The following is a 13,220-nucleotide window of genomic DNA, read 5'->3' on the forward strand; positions in this document are numbered from 1 at the left end:
AATAACAATAGAAATTACCACAAGGGCAAACATTATTATCGCAGGATGTAGCATGGCAATCAATACACCTGTTGCCATTGGAGACCATCCTAATAAGATTTCCCACCAGTGGTGCTCCCTGTCCTTTTTCACTCTTTCCGGTATACAGTGTATTTCTTCTCCATCATGATGTGCAGTTATTAATGTGTTTTTGCTTTGTTATTGTACTTTTTGTAATAAGGCTTGTAAGTCTCCATGTTACAGTAGCTTGTGAAGCAGCATCAAGTTCATTCTAATAGAGGAAAGAAGAAGGTCTTGATACAGTGTATAATTCTCCTTTAACCATGCATATGAGGTCACTGGGCCTGTGTAATTAAGTCACATCCGTAATGTTTAAAAAGTTACAAACACATACATTTGATTGCTTGGATACATTATGGGTAAAATTTCCATCAATAATTAAGTTTTCACAAAACGTTCTTATACAGACACATCCATTCCCTATATAAACTAGCATAGAGTCAGTTGCTCTTTCAGGGTGGATTTCAAAATGACAGATACTTTGTTGTGTATCTAAGCAAATATCTTGGGCTTTTATGGTATTGCCTTAGACATGGAGAGTTCTACCCTTTTTAGGGACTGTGACGGGTTAAATATGACTTGTTGCTGCCCTGTACATTCAATACCATAAGGTCCAGTCGTGAAAATTTGTGGAAATAGCCACATAACCATTTCATTTGCGGTCTCAGAGGTAGTAAAATGCGTTGTGGGGACTAAGGTAGTACGGGAGATAGGTATTAGGATAAATGTCAAGGCTAGTCTCTGTTTACCACTACTGGTCCACCACAGACACACTACCTCTCTCGGCGATCGGGGTAAAGTTAGTTACACGTATTGGGCGCTGCCAACAGCACAGTTCTAATTTTTGTTTCTAGCTGATTCAGCATTTTAACAGTCAGAAGGGTGTTTCTGTTTGTGTAATTTAACACATCACATCTAATAGAGACGTCTCTACCTTGTGGGGTAATAAAGTGGTATCTTCTTTATCCCCCTTCAATTTTTTGCTCCTTACTGTATTGTTTGATAGTGATTGTTACTGTTAAATTTTTTGTCTGGTTTCCCACTATTCCTGTACTTCCACCAATTTTAAGCATGTATGATGCAGAATGTACTACAGTTACTGAATTGATTAGCACAAACAAAAGAAGTGAGGGCCTCCATCCCATGCATCGGGCTTGTCAAGGTGTAAACCAGATCTGGTTCATGTTGGTAATGATCACTCCCTCAAGAAGAACGAACATTCCTCCGATGATCAATACGATCTCCAAGTGTCCTGGGTGTTGTTCCTGAAAGAACAGATAATACAAGTCTCAGTGGGGGATTTCTGGACTGGTTACCTCTTTTAGTTAGTAGCTAGGATATATCCACCCAGCGCTAATGTGATGTTTAGCTCCACTGAGCTATAGTGGGTGAATGGCTATAGCCCTGAGGAAATCTATTAAAAGTAAATTGTATCCCATCCCAGGTAAAAGCAAATTTTCTTTTATCCTGCTCCTGCAGCAGCACCATAAAGTACGTATCTTTTACATCTAGTATTGCCATCCAGGGATAAGCGGCAGCCTGGAGGGTGGCGGTTAATGTAGCAATGTTCCGGATGGCGGCCATAAGAGAGGCGGTGTTTGCATTTAACTTTCTATAGCCTATGGTTAGGTGCCACCTCCCATCTGGTTGTTTTAACTGGCCACACTGGGGAATTATACGGGGAGTGCATTCGGGAGATAACGTGTCTTTTTTCTAGGTCAGCTATGACCTCTGCAATACCCATCTGGGCAGCAGCTGAGATAGGACACTGAGGAACGTTAGTTATTTTTGAGTCAGGCAGGGTGGGTGCCGCTCGCAGTAAGCGTCAGTTAACTGACGCCCAGGGGTGGCTGCTAATTTTAGCTCAGCTAACCAAGGGCACTCCGGGCAGCCAAAAGACCAAACACTACCGTCCAGCAATTTCCAGACTCGTCCTTGTAATACATCAAAGCCTAACACATTTTCTTTCCCTGAAACTACTGCTAATTGGTGTCTCGAGATCCTTTTCTCCCCTGGCAATAACAAGTTTACTTTAGCTACAGGGCATGTTTTACTTTTGACAGTAAATCCTGTTATTTTAACCCTTCGTCAGCTGGGCTTACCTTAAGTTCTTTGGGCATCCAAACTTGAGATTATTGAAATTTGAGCTCCTGTGTCAATTAAAAATTTTACTAGCTGTCTTCGGGGGCTGACAGGGACATAAACGTGAGGGCTGTCTGTGTTATCTCATTGATAAGCTTCAATCCTCCAGACGGGCAGCCCAAGTTGCCATCTGGGACTCACTCGCTTTTTGGTTTCAAGATTTGCAGTTCCTCCCTAAGAAGTCTAAAAGGATTATTCGCAGGGCCTTTGGGAGCAGACGGTTGTTTGGTTTGTTCTAGATTCCCTGAGGTGACGTGGGGGCAAACTGCAGGCTGCTTACCTCTGAGTAACCATCTTTCACTTTCCATCCACAGACAGCTGTAGTATCAGCTCAGCACACAACTTGAGGATACGTGCCCAGGCAGTCGTGATCCGCAACACCACGTGCACAGAACAGTTCTCAGGAAATTATGTGGATTTGTAACTTGAATATTGTCACTTGGGGACAACCATGCCTGGTTCCACCACAGGTAGGAAACAGCCCCTGTTCTGATCCGGGAAAAACTGAGGGTACTGTTATGAAAATTCCCATCTCTAACTATTTTATCAATCAGTCTTTGTAGTATGAAAGTGTATTAACTTTGTTAATGTATATATTAGTTCACATTATACACTGTCATGTAATGAGGTCGTGGAATTTTACTGCAGTCTTTGGCATTGTTCATGCTTAAGCAAAACGAATTGAAGGACAGCCCGGCCCTGGAAATAAGGACTTTGCTTCTTGGAAGCTTCAAGCTGTCCATGAAGGAGAAAGGATACCCCTGGACAACCAAGATAATGCCAGCATCCTAGCTCCAATAACACGTCTTTGAAACCCTCCTGGCGTTGTTTGGCATCATAGATAAGTAACTGTAGTAAGACTGACTCCAGGGACATCTGGATCAACAGACAAGCAGCAAGAATGCTGCAGTAATATAGTTGCTTTGCAAAGTTTTACTATGATTAGTAATCAGTAGCGTGAGTGTTAGTGATTAGTCAAATTGTGTTGTACCTGAACGTTCGAAATGTTAGGAAATTCTCATTCCCTAACTATTGTACCGATTAGTCTTTATAGTATGAAATTGTATGAACTTTCTTAAGATTATAGTTTACATTGTATACTGCATAGTCATAGTTAAATGAGCATGACTAAAGGACCCCAGCTCATTGCAAGGAGGAGGACAGCCGCCACCCTGAAGATAAGGACCTTTGTTGCTCTTAAATCTTAAAGCCGTCCACAGAGTAAAGGTTACCCCTGGCCTACCAAAGTAACGCCAGCATCCTAGTCCTTCTAACACCTCTGTGAAATCCTCCCTTTATCCGGCATCGTAGATAAGTAACTGTAGCAAGATTGACTCCAGGGACATCTAGGTAAAGAAAGAAGCGGATGGATAATGACACCATAGAATTATAGACGCTTTTCAAAATAGTGATATGTTTGTGTTAAGTAGTGATTGGTCAAATCATGTTGTACCTGAATGCTTGAAAGGCATTAGAACCACGTGTAAAACAGCATTCAGGATGCCCCAATATGAATGGGACAGCTCACGTGCATGAATAAAGAATTACCCTTGCAATTCTGCACTTTGTGTCCTAGCCTCTCTCCTTGGTCGGCACAGGCCAGCTGTGAAATTTTCGTGACAGAAGGGTAAAAGAACCCCATGTAAAACCACATTTTCGGTGCCCCAATTTGGCTGGGACACCTCATGCACATGAATAAATATCCTGTACTTTGTGTCCTTGCCTCTCTCCTGGGTTGGTACAGGTCAGTTGCGAATTTTCGTGACAACACCCCGCTGTCCCCGACAGTCAACAGCAACTCTTAGGTGAGTGACACATTTCCAGTAACGAAGGGACACGCCAGGCCCCTGCCGCGGGGCACCAGGAACCGCAGCTCCCAGTCTCCACAGAGCGCACCGCAGCCCACCTGAACTCTGCTAGCAGAAAGCTACACCTCCGCCACGCCAACACCGCCGCCCAGACCCGCGGTGCCTGAAGGCGACACCTCCCGCCATGCCCGGCAAAACAACATGGCTACCCAGCAGCCCAGCCACGGGAAACTACAACTCCCGGCAAGCCCGGCAAAGCGAGAGGGCCTTAATGGCGGCTCGGCGCCGGAAGACTACAGGTCCCGGCATGCCCCGCGGAAATGTCAGCCCGGAAGCCTTCCCCTCCCAGCAAGCGCTCTGAGAGTTTTAACCCTATGGGGACGCCGTCCTTTCCCCCCGCCCCGCCCCAGCGAGACCCGGAAGTCTCCGCCGAGCCCAGACCTCAGCCCCGGGAACCCCAACACCGGCCCGGGGCTTCCCCGCGATCGGCCCCGGTTCGGCTGCGACACGGCCCCAGCCGGCACGCAGGCTCACCCGTGTCCGGCACGGCCCCGGCCCCAGGCAGTCCCCACCGCCCCGCCACCTCGGGCTTCCTTTTCCTAGGGATCCCCCCGCGGCACGTCCACGCCCGGACTCGGGCTGCTCCGAGCACTACTGCGGCCCCCCGGCACCCTCCACCCCGACCCAGACCCCCCCCAGCCGGTCCCTACGCCCGCGCTGCCCCGGTACGCCGCCTTCCCCCTCCGCGGCCCCGAGCCACCCACCAGCCAGGTGCAGCTCCCCTCTGCTCCAGCAGCGTCCCGGTGGGATGCCCCTGCAGAGCCTGCAGCCCTGGGCACAGACCTCCCCCAGGCCCCGCTCACCTCCTCCGTGGTTCCAGCCACAGTCTCGGTCCCGGTCAGTGACGCTCGGCGGGGGAGGCCCCGTTGTCCCGGACTGCCTGCAGCACAGGCCCATCCGACAGGCCCTCCATGAGCGGCACTGCCTTCCACCCTCAGCCGCAACCCCTGCACCTGCCCCGTCGCCCACAGCTGTAGCCCACGGGGGTCACAGAGCCACTGCCGTTAGCCCCACCGGGGACAGCTGGGGCTACACAGGCAGCAGAGGCGTGCTCCAGCTCCTGAGAGCAGCTTGCTGAAAGCAAAAGGGAGAGCCCTTGGGTGCACAAAAAGGAATAAGAGGTAGCGTTAAAGGTGACGAGAACAAATGGAGAGCTCTGCTGAGCAGCAAAAGGAAAAAAAAAAAATAAAAACACCAGGGGATGACAGGGAAATGGAGGACTCTGGGGGCACGGAAAGGTAAAGGGGGTGGCCTGGGCACACTGAAAGGAAAACAATGACCCTAGAGCACACCAAAAAGCACCTGGAAAGCTCTTGGGACAGGGGAAGAAAGCTAAATGGAAAACTTTGTGGCATATTGCAAGACAAACCCATAGCCCAGGGGCATGCAGAAAGTAATGCAGAGGCCTTGGGGGCAACCCAAAATGCAAACTGAAGGCTACGGAGGGCTCTGGGGAACACCAAATGGGCCATAAGGGATCCTGCAGGGATCAATGCGGCTGATGGGAAGCTGAGCGCAGGCACACCCTGTCCCCGTGGAAGCCCCGACTCTCAGCACCACTGACACAGGCTCAGCCCCAGGCACACTGGGGACATCGCGGCTTGCCCCAGGCAAACTCAGGAGCAGCCTGCAGACCTCACGCAGGCCTGGAGGGGCCCTGGCTACCCCCACAGCAATGGGAAATGCCACCAGGAGCCCCGAGCGTTCATGGCAACGCAAAGGAAATCCCCCACAACTGTGTGAACGGCACTGGGGTTCTCTGGGAACGCCCTGGGACCTCAAAGAGGTCCAAGAGACCTAGGCACCAGCCGCCGCCCTGTCAGACCCAATGGATAACCTCCTTGTCTCGGAAACGGTCTTCTGGCACTCTCTATCAAGTCTAAAGGGACTGCAGGAACCACAACCAAGAGTGCAAAGAATAAAGCAATTGTTTATTATTTAATGCACATAAAAAAACACCTGGGAGTAAGTCTACCGGGGGGCTCAGCGCCAATACACCACCCTCTCTTCTCTTGCAACACCGTAAGACTCATTACCAGACCAGTGTTCATTAGTTCGGTGGGGAAGGGTCGACTCCCTTGAAGTAGCAAGTCACTGAGCAGCTGCCAGCTTCCCTCTGCTTTTTCCTTCAAGGATAGGATTCAGATCTTACGTTTGAGAGGAAAACCCTGCTCTCGCATGTCTGCGCTTCTGCCCACCCCTAAGGCCCTGCAAGAAACTTTCACAGCCCTTAGGCTGCCCGGCACCTCAGCAGTCTAACTGAAGAGGTCGCGCTTCCACCGTATCAAACCTCGGAACGCAAACGGTCACTGGGGAAGTTTGAAGTTTACGGATGAGGTTAGATTTTAAATCCTGTGCCCTGATCAGTAAATGAGTAAACTGCAAACCCTGGCTGGTAAATAATGAGCTCCACAAAAGAAAGTAATAAACCACGGCTCCTGAGTGAGAAACCCTCAAGAGCAAACTCCAAACAATAAACCGTAAATGAAAAATACTGAACTTTAAGTTTTTAACACAGTTTAAAGCACATATGAGTAGAATCCATTTACAGATCCGAAGCTACATCACTAATTCAGTACTGATGCACAGTCAACACCCGCTGCAAGGTCCTGGGCTCCCTTTCCCACCAGATCTGTCTGCATTCCTAATCCTTAACCGCACAGCAGTCTTATTCTCACCCTGATTTCCCTGGTAGCCTACGCAGTGCTCCGCTCCCTTACCTTGACTCACCTCCAGCACATACCCCTGCAAACATCTTCGTGTTCTGATTATGGCCAGCACTCGAGCTTGCCAACCTCCTGGACCTTCTCTCTCTCAAAGTCATTGATCCCTACGCTGGTCCCCTGCCCTGGTAAGCAAGGTCAGACTTTCTCCTTTTGCTCAGAAGAAATGACTGTCCAGTATTACGTGGCCAACTCATCTGTGAGAAAACACACACGCAGAGCACATCCCAAGACACGCTGCTGTACAAAAAGGACTGCTGAAATGTTGCACCTCAGTAAGAGCGTCACTGAAACTATTCTAATGAGGCAATGCTTTTATACAGATACTACATATAACACGTAAAACAAAAGCGACGGCCATCCCAACGGAGCACTCAGAACAAAAAGTGTCCTCATCATGCCAAATTGTGTCAGCATTAGAAGCTTACTGCCTCACCTTTCTCTGGACTCCTGTAGCAGCATTAGGTAGCTCGGTAGAAGGGATTTTTGCACACATGCGGCAGGACATTCAAAACCGCTGTATTTGTCAGGGTAGCTGTTAACTTACAGACACTGTTGGTGCACATACGCTGGATCACTAAGTACACAGAAAAAACTTCCACATGCTCTGAAAGCAGCAAGTTAGGGACAGACCTGCCGCCAGGCACCATAGGTTCATTTCGTGTTTTATTTGTTTGGAAAAGGTGCTCACAAGTGTTAATTCATTGTTTTGAACTTCTTCCTAAAAGGAAAGAAATTATTAAAAATTCATATGCTAATTATGCTTTGAAGAATGAAGCTGATGGAGAAATGCATAGAAGAATTCAACTTGGGAAGAATTAATACTTAGTCAATACAAAAATCATTACAAAAAGAACATCAGAAAATAATTTTTAAGTGTTCCTTTCCTTTTCTCCTCCCTGATTCAAAGCTTCTCATTACAACCACAAGGTTTAATACTCCTGAGTCTATTTGGGAGCATATTCCTAGAAGGTCCATAACTGGCTGGGGGGCAACATCAGGGTAAAAGAAAAGTTAGATGTTAAAATGTATACACTACTTTGAATTTTGAAGCAGCAGCATTTATATGTTGGTTAATCAAATTGACACAACACATGATGACAAAAACTGGATTAAAAAAGCTTACTTCCCTTTCGAATAAGGTGGAAGACAGAAAATTACCTTTGGGTTAAGGCAGTAATCGAGCTTTCTTTTCAAAAAAAAAAAAAAAAAAGACTAGCTGTTAATTCCTTTATCCCCAGCCTTAGCCCCTAGCCTTTATGACTCTCATCTATTACTATCAAGAGGTGTTTGGCTCTCCTAACTGCAATAATATGAATATTTGTAATTAGGAAAAAAAAATATATTTCATGTCTAAAATCTTGCCTACAGAAGCTCTTCATAATGAAACAAGGAACCCCCAGTATCAATACAGGCTGGGGGATGAGTGGACGGAGAGCAGCCCTGCCGAGAAGGACTTGGGGGTACTGGTGGAGGAAAAGCTGGACATGAGCCAGCAATGTGCGCTCGCAGCCCAGAAGGCCACCGTATCCTGGGCTGCAGCCAAAGCAGCGTGGCCAGCAGGGCGAGGGAGGTGGTTCTGCCCCTCTGCTCTGCTCCGGTGAGACCCCACCTGCAGTGCTGTGTCCAGCTCTGGAGCCCTCAGCACAGGACAGACATGGACCTGTTGGAGCGGGTCAGAGGAGGCCACGAAAATGATCAGGGGGATGGAACACCTCTGCTATGAGGAAAGGCTGAGAGAGTTGGGGTTGTTCAGCCTGGAGAAGAGAAGGCTTCGGGGAGACCTTACTGCAGCCTTTCAGTACTTAAAGGGGGCTTATAAGAAAGATGGGGACAAACTTTTTTAGTAGGCCCTGTAGCAATAGGACAAGGGGTAATGGTTTTAAACCAAAAGAGGGCAAATTCAGACTAGATATAAGGAAGGAATTTTCTATGATGAGGGTGGTGAAACACTGGAACAGGTTGCCCAGAGAGGTGGTAGATGCCCCATCCCTGGAAGTGTTCAAGGCCAGGTTGGACGGGGCTCTGAGCAACCTGATCTAGTTGAAAATGTCCCTGCTCACTGCAGGGGGGTTGGACTAGGTGACCTTTAAAGGTCCCTTCCAACCCAAACTATTCTATGATTCTATGATTGTAACTGACAGCAGACCAAACAGTCAAGAACCACCAAATGATGCTGATAATATCTTTTCAACAGGCATCACCCGAGTTCTTCAGCATTTGAAAAACAGAAATTGTTTTCGTCCTTCCCCAGCCATGCTACAGATTTGTCAGTGAAAACAGGAGGATGAAAATTTACTGGCTGTACCCAAACTTTTTTTTTTTAAAAATAATGTTTCCATACAATACCTTGTACAGTGGCGTTCTGTGTCACAGTTAGGGCTTCTATGGACCGTAGCACTACCAAAGCTTCTAAGCAACAGACCAGGACTCTATTCAGCGCTGTTATCTCTTCAAGAGCTGTCCCCTTCACAGACTACTATCTGCAAAATACAGTAAAACAGTTTGTTTTGAAGCCTCCACCCCCGCTCCCTTTCTCTTTAACTTTGCTGCACTGCTACTACAGGAGGACTTCTTGTAGCACCACTGTGAGCAATATTAGGTCCTCGGTTTGGAAGTCTTATGACAAGGCTCTAAAGCGCCATGGCTGGCTTGGAGAAGACAAACAGTAACACCAAATTTTGAGTTACTAGATCAATTTACTATAAATTGCTGAAAACTCAAACTTTAAAAACAAAAATATCATCTACGAATGTGAAAATAATCCAGAACTTCAAACTAGAATCTGATTTACCAAAAAAAAATCCTGGTCTTTTTACTAATTTTCACCTGGTAGCAAATCTTTGTCATTATATGCCGAGCTATGGTAATGTATATATGCAGTTCAACATGGAGAAAAGCTTCTATGAATGCCTCATGTTTTCTCCACTGCATGATAAGGACATACTTAACACACAGGCTACTAGATCTCGGTGCAAGATGAAGAAATTAAAGAAAAAAGCTGAAGTTTTGATTCCCTTCTTTTCCATTTTCCAGGATTAAAATTCATAGCTTTCAGCTAAAAATCAAGACACCGATTACAATTTTTTTTTCACAGAAACTGGACTTTAAATTATTTAGCACTCTCTGTGTATAGTAAGCACCGGCATATATAGTTCACCACACAGCAATTCTGCCTGAAACAGAACTAGTTATTAGTTTATCCAAATGTTTAAATCATCTTGCGGAAGAAATTCAGAGAAATCCAAGGTAAATTCTTACGTGCTATGGATGAAATTCATACCCTACAATGACAGCAGCACTATTTTCACTTCATAACAGTTTAGGTGGTGCATAAGCCTTATGCAGGCTTCTCCTCCTCTACCCCAGAATGGATTCCATCATTCAGGATAAGCTTTCATTACAGGGCATTTTCATTACAGGAAGCTGTAGCAAATGTGGTATGATCATACAGTGTTTCATATCAGGAGTAATTTAAAAGTGGGGGGAGGAAGGGGTGTCCCCCATTGCAGAGAGACCATCTGCAATCATAGTTTTGTTTAACTCACACACTCTTGTCTTCCAGTTTTGTCCTTCAAACTGCACTTAGAAGCCTAGCTAAGGCTTAGATATTCACCTTTCAGAAACCGAATGGGAATTCAGCAGCCAGTTTTCCACTATGGTAGTTAGCCAGGTCTGTTCACATATCCTCACTGCTGCCAGAAGGCAGACTCTTGTTTAAAGACAGCCTTTCTGATCCAAGTTTCTTCCACTGGACTTCTTTCAGGTGTTGAAAAGACCTATATAGGAGCCAAGTGGCACTGTACAATTCTGACTCTCTCAGATGCACCCAGGCGCTGCACAAATGTGCAGATGAAGGGAGAAAAAAAACACTTTTTGTCCCACCTAGCCCCACTGGAGATAGATGGGCATCCCAGACTCAATGTGCAGTGAAGGTTATTTAGTGTTGTTTTGTGCCTCTCCCAGATACTGGAAGCCGCTTGGCTAGTACTCCTTAAAACAAGAATCTCGAAGTGTGGAGTTCACACAGTGCCTCACAGAGCGTTCTTGGCTCTTCCGGCTGTTGCCAACTTACAGCAGGAATGAACCATGAAAAGCAGTGTCAGAAAATAGAAGTTATAAACGTCTAGATGTAAGTCATGCTCTTTATGTTATGCTCCAAAGATATGCATTCCAGCATTTGTCTCCAGGCACCCTGAAGTAGAAAACAAAACAGCTTTCTACCTCTTGCGAGTTCAGGTAGGAACTGGGAAGGAGGAAGAAAAACACACACACAAATGGGGAAAAAAAACCAAACAAACAAGAAAAACCACCAAATGAACCCAAAAAACAAGCAAGAGCCTTAGTCCCAGATTCCTAAAGGAAAGCAAAGGAACTCAAACTGCATAACTTGACGTGATTGTTTTCATACTCAAGACTAGACCTACTAGACCTTAAGATCACTTAAGCATTATTAACATAGGTATTTCCGCGTAAGAACGTCCAAGTTGTTTTTGTTTCTAGACATAAGGTGGCAGCATACGGACACCAGGATCTAAAGCCTATTAGAGCCATCTCCGAGAAAGCCGCACAGCTCGGTTACACGAGTATGACACAAGCTGCTCTCTCTAAAGTTGAGAAATTATCAGAAATCTCTAAAGCCTGCACAAAAAAACTTGGAGCATACTTCTTTCATCTACCACCACTTGGCCACGCCTGCCCTCAAAAGCAATCGGAAGCTACCACCATCCCAGAGGAAAAGTGCAAAATCCCTGCCACGTCCTGTCCTGCCAGTCACTGCGGTCAGGTAGCCAGCCAGTGAACATGGCACGCATTAGAGCCATTTTCCTTCTCCTCTCTTAGAATCGCAATAGCCCCTACTAGAAAAGGCATAAAAAGGTGCCCTAAAAAAAACTCTGGAAGACCTTTCTTTCTGTCCAGCATTCCTGCTTCAGAAAAGGAAGCATGTTCCCTGCTTCTGAGCATTTGTCTCCTTCAGAGAGAAGAGCTTATAAAACCCAACCTGCAAGAATGCTGTGTGGTTTGATATTTCTAATGGAACCTATATGCATTGTCCTGTCAAATTCTGTTTAAGCAAAAGAACATCCTCTGATAGATCAAGAAACATAATAGCAAAATAGCAAAATGTGTAGCTAGCTAATTGGAGAAGGCATTCAGTTTTGAGTACCTCTTCTAGTTTACTTTACTCCTTCTGGGTAAAGCCAGTTTTGTTCTCTTCTAGAGCCGATTTCTGCTTAAAAAACCCAGATTTTAAGATTATTTTTAATATATATTTTATAAACTCATCCACCACCTTTGATGGTTATGGGCAAAACCTTAGCTGTGCTGACAAACTTCTGTTACGATAGCTTGATCATCTAAATGACTTTGATGCAAGACAGACACCTGTGCAATGGGGAAATAAATGGTTATCATGACTCCCACTATCGCCTCCATCACATCACATCAATCGAATGGATTCCAAATCCATCCCACCAATGGTTGTTATATTACCAGCCCCAGGGGCACAGGACACAGGCAGTGCAGGATCCTCATGGAAAAAGTCTGGATCTTGAGGCCAAGAAACTCCAGGAGACTGTTCAATGACACCTTCGGTGACAGCAACGTAAGCTGGCAACACCTGTACTGTGAAAGAGGAAGAAAGTCCCGTGGTAAGAAAGTGCAAGTCTGATGACAGGGAACGATTCTGGGGCAGATCATCCTCAGGAGGCAAAGGCTGTGTCCCTGAGGATACCACCCGAGGGCAGGGATGCTATCCCAAGGGAGACAGAGGTAGGTTGTAGTGACATGCAATGTGATTATCAGTGATATGACTACCTAAGATTATGACTTGTCAGCCAAGTGCAGAAAATAGGAACTGGGGAGGAGTTTGGGCAGACTTTTTGGAAATGCTAGGGAAGCTATATTAGTCTTTATTTGTGTAGATACAAACGAGCGGGAAAAAAGGGGACAGTTTCTGGAAAGAAAGCTTAGTCTGTTTAAAAAAAAAAAAAACCACACACACAAAAAACCCCCCCACAAAAAACCTGTCAGGGAGGCCTTAGTCTTCAATTTCATATTTTGGCTAAGGTCTCCCTGGCAGTTTTTTGTTTGTTTGTTTGTTTTTTGTTTGTTTGGGGGTTTTTACGCTCTCGCTACCAAACAGAGGACCAGATATGCAGAGTGACCATGCATGGCTAGAAAAAATGGTGTATGGAAAAGGGATTCAGAATCACTAGGAACTACAAGAATCTTTAAAAATAGAAGGACCCTATACAGGAGGCATGCCCTTCATCACAAGCCACATGCAGTCAGGATGCTGACATTTACAGTAAAAAAAAGGCACAGGAGAGTTTAACCTAAGAATGACAGAAAAGCCAACAAGTGTTAAAAAGCACATGGTTTGGGGTGATACACACAACCTTCGTATTTTCCTAAGTAAAGCATA

General features: G+C 45.9%; 1 long non-coding RNA gene across 4 annotated transcripts; it reads right to left on the reverse strand.

Annotated features, from left to right (window-relative positions):
* Positions 1–14: 14 nt before the first annotated feature.
* On the reverse strand, positions 15–13,220 carry LOC142088754 (uncharacterized). Of its 4 annotated transcripts, XR_012675943.1 has the most exons (5): positions 12,287–13,212; positions 9,138–9,276; positions 4,874–7,328; positions 3,340–3,548; positions 15–3,219 (listed from the first exon to the last, which is right to left on the reverse strand). It is a non-coding gene; the product is annotated as an uncharacterized LOC142088754 (long non-coding RNA). The 4 variants fall into 4 exon arrangements; XR_012675946.1 differs by lacking the exon at positions 4,874–7,328 and having other exon boundaries at positions 15–3,548; positions 9,143–9,276; positions 12,287–13,220; XR_012675945.1 differs by lacking the exons at positions 4,874–7,328; positions 9,138–9,276; positions 12,287–13,212 and adding an exon at positions 4,109–4,558 and having other exon boundaries at positions 15–3,548.

Source organism: Calonectris borealis, chromosome 15 (genome assembly GCF_964195595.1).
Source record: "Calonectris borealis chromosome 15, bCalBor7.hap1.2, whole genome shotgun sequence".
Lineage (NCBI taxonomy): Eukaryota > Metazoa > Chordata > Aves > Procellariiformes > Procellariidae > Calonectris > Calonectris borealis.